We start from the raw sequence: 3,551 nt of genomic DNA, 5'->3' as shown, positions 1-3,551 counted from the left end.
CACAAATAGCGAAAAATCAGCCTCTCCTTCTGGAGCTCGCCTAAGTGCCAACGGCTCTTGCGCCGTAATGTGTCCGCTTTGCCTGGTTCCCTCGGTCGGCCACAAATAGCGAAAAACCAGCCTCTCCTTCTGGAGCTCGCCTAAGTGCCAACGGCTCTTGCGCCGTAATGTGTCCGCTTTGCCTGGTTCCCTCGGTCGGCCACAAATAGCGAAAAACCAGCCTCTCCTTCTGGAGCTCGCCTAAGTGCCAACGGCTCTTGCGCCGTAATGTGTCCGCTTTGCCTGGTTCCCTCGGTCGGCCACAAACGGCGAAAAATCAGCCTCTCCTTCTGGAGCTCGCCTAAGTGCCAACGGCTCTTGCGCCGTAATGTGTCCGCTTTGCCTGGTTCCCTCGGTCGGCCACAAATAGCGAAAAACCAGCCTCTCCTTCTGGAGCTCGCGCCAACTTTGTCAAAAAATTTCTAAGTGCCAACGGCTCTTGCGCCGTAAAGTGTCCGCTTTGCCTGGTTCCCTCGGTCGGCCACAAATAGCGAAAAATCAGCCTCTCCTTCTGGAGCTCGTGCCAACTTTGGCGAATATTTTCTAAGTGCCAACGGCTCTTGCGCCGTAATGTGTCCGCTTTGCCTGGTTCCCTCGGTCGGCCACAAATAGCGAAAAATCAGCCTCTCCTTCTGGAGCTCGCCTAAGTGCCAACGGCTCTTGCGCCGTAAAGTGTCCGCTTTGTCTGGTTCCCTCGGTCGGCCACAAACGGCGAAAAATCAGCCTCTCCTTCTGGAGCTCGTGCCAACTTTGGCGAATATTTTCTAAGTGCCAACGGCTCTTGCGCCGTAAAGTGTCCGCTTTGTCTGGTTCCCTCGGTCGGCCACAAATAGCGAAAAATCAGCCTCTCCTTCTGGAGCTCGCGCAAGTGCCAACGGCTCTTGCGCCGTAAAGTGTCCGCTTTGTCTGGTTCCCTCGGTCGGCCACAAATAGCGAAAAATCAGCCTCTCCTTCTGGAGCTCGTGCCAACTTTGGCGAATATTTTCTAAGTGCCAACGGCTCTTGCGCCGTAATGTGTCCGCTTTGTCTGGTTCCCTCGGTCGGCCACAAATAGCGAAAAATCAGCCTCTCCTTCTGGAGCTCGTGCCAACTTTGGCGAATATTTTCTAAGTGCCAACGGCTCTTGCGCCGTAATGTGTCCGCTTTGTCTGGTTCCCTCGGTCGGCCACAAATAGCGAAAAATCAGCCTCTCCTTCTGGAGCTCGTGCCAACTTTGGCGAATATTTTCTAAGTGCCAACGGCTCTTGCGCCGTAAAGTGTCCGCTTTGCCTGGTTCCCTCGGTCGGCCACAAATAGCGAAAAATCAGCCTCTCCTTCTGGAGCTCGCGCCAACTTTGTCAAAAAATTTCTAAGTGCCAACGGCTCTTGCGCCGTAAAGTGTCCGCTTTGCCTGGTTCCCTCGGTCGGCCACAAATAGCGAAAAATCAGCCTCTCCTTCTGGAGCTCGCGCCAACTTTGTCAAAAAATTTCTAAGTGCCAACGGCTCTTGCGCCGTAAAGTGTCCGCTTTGCCTGGTTCCCTCGGTCGGCCACAAATAGCGAAAAATCAGCCTCTCCTTCTGGAGCTCGCGCCAACTTTGTCGAAAAATTTCTAAGTGCCAACGGCTCTTGCGCCGTAAAGTGTCCGCTTTGTCTGGTTCCCTCGGTCGGCCGCAAATAGCGAAAAATCAGCCTCTCGCCCGTCAGGTACCAGGCGTTGGGGTACCAGGGGTAAGTGCAGTACCAGCTTTGGTCTGTTGGTGCGCCAGAGTACGATGAGTTGGTCCCCCTAGTCACTGTACTCATTACCTTTACCCCCAAATCGCAAAATATAGTCAGAACGAGTGTGGGGAACACAAGTTTTGGCCCCGAGAACCAGGCGGCTGGTGTCTCTAGCGATGTGTTCCCCCCCAAAAAGTGTTCACATGCTCGGACAGCGAACCTAGGAGCTACCGCAAAGCACTCTGGAAGTGCAAGAGCGAAAAATTTTCTAAGTACAAAAACTCTCGAAAATTTTCAAAGTGTCACAGTGCTCGAAAATTTTCAAAGTGCTACATGCTTTCCATCCAAGGAAGGAATAGTGGAGGACCGGCCGCCTCCTTAAACACAAGCCGGCGGAACGACGGGGAGGACCGGCCGCCTCCTTAAACACAGGCCGGTGGAACGTTTGGCAGAATTCTTCTCGTGGAGGACCGGCCGCCTCCTTAAACACAAGCCGGCGGAACGACGGGGAGGACCGGCCGCCTCCTTAAACACAGGCCGGTGGAACGTTTGGCAGAATTCTTCTCGTGGAGGACCGGCCGCCTCCTTAAACACAGGCCGGTGGGAACGGTTGGCAGAATTGCGTGACGGCCGCCTGCTCCCGGCGTCCGCACGTGAACGAACACCCCCTCCCGGGGACGGCCGTCTGCTCCCGACCGCCGTCCTTCACCCCCTCACCTTCCGGACCCCCGTCTGCTCCCGGCGGGCCTCCGAGTACCCCCACCTTCTCCCGAACTGACCGACAGGCAATGAGACCCGCCTTGGTAGGGCCCCCACCGGCCCCGGCTCGCGCCGGCGTTGGGTGGACGGTTCCTCCCCACTTGCGGGTCGCTCTCCACGGAGGACCGGTCGCCTCACTAAACATAGGCCGGGCGAAAATCTGCGAATGTTATACATCCAAGGAGGGAGGACCGGCCGCCTCCTTAAACCACCGGCCGGGCGAAAATATGCGAATGTTATACATCCAAGGAGGGAGGACCGGTCGCCTCACTAAACATAGGCCGGGCGAAAATCTGCGAATGTTATACATCCAAGGAGGGAGGACCGGCCGCCTCCTTAAACCACCGGCCGGGCGAAAATCTGCGAATGTTATACATCCAAGAAAGGAAGGAAGGAGGGAACCGGCCGCCTCCTTAAACACAGGCCGGGCGAAAATCTGCGAATCTTATCCATCCAAGGACGGAGGACCGGCCGCCTCCTTAAACACAGGCCGGTAGGAACGGTTGGCAGAATCGCGTGACGGCCGCCTGCTCCCGGCGTCCGCACGTGAACGAACACCCCCTCCCGGGGACGGCCGTCTGCTCCCGGCCGCCGTCCTTCACCCCCCTCAGCTTCCGGACCCCCGTCTGCTCCCGGCGGGCCTCCGAGTACCCTCCCCTTCTCCCGAACTGACCGACTGGCACTCATGACCCGCCTTGGTAGGGCCCCCACCGGCCCCGGCTCGCGCCGGCGTTGGGTGGACGGTTCCTCCCCACTTGCGGGTCGCACTCTAGCGCCTCGGCCGCCGCGAGAGCGTGCGCTACGCGCCGCCCCCGCAGGCCTTGGCGCGACCGAACGGCAGCGAGACCGAGACGCCCCGAATCACCCACCTAGAGGAAATCAACGGAGGCCGAGCGCGCGATCCGATTGCGGCACGCCGCGTGGGTGTCCGCCGGCCGCGCCGGTCTACCGCGAATGCTGTTTCTCAAACCCTTGCCTAACCAGACGGCACCGCGGGATGTGTTGTCGCAACTCTGCTCGACTATCCGAATAGCCTTTCCCGACTACCGCGTT

Source organism: Syngnathus typhle, unplaced genomic scaffold (genome assembly GCF_033458585.1).
Source record: "Syngnathus typhle isolate RoL2023-S1 ecotype Sweden unplaced genomic scaffold, RoL_Styp_1.0 HiC_scaffold_199, whole genome shotgun sequence".
Lineage (NCBI taxonomy): Eukaryota > Metazoa > Chordata > Actinopteri > Syngnathiformes > Syngnathidae > Syngnathus > Syngnathus typhle.
This window is presented reverse-complemented; position numbering follows the sequence as displayed.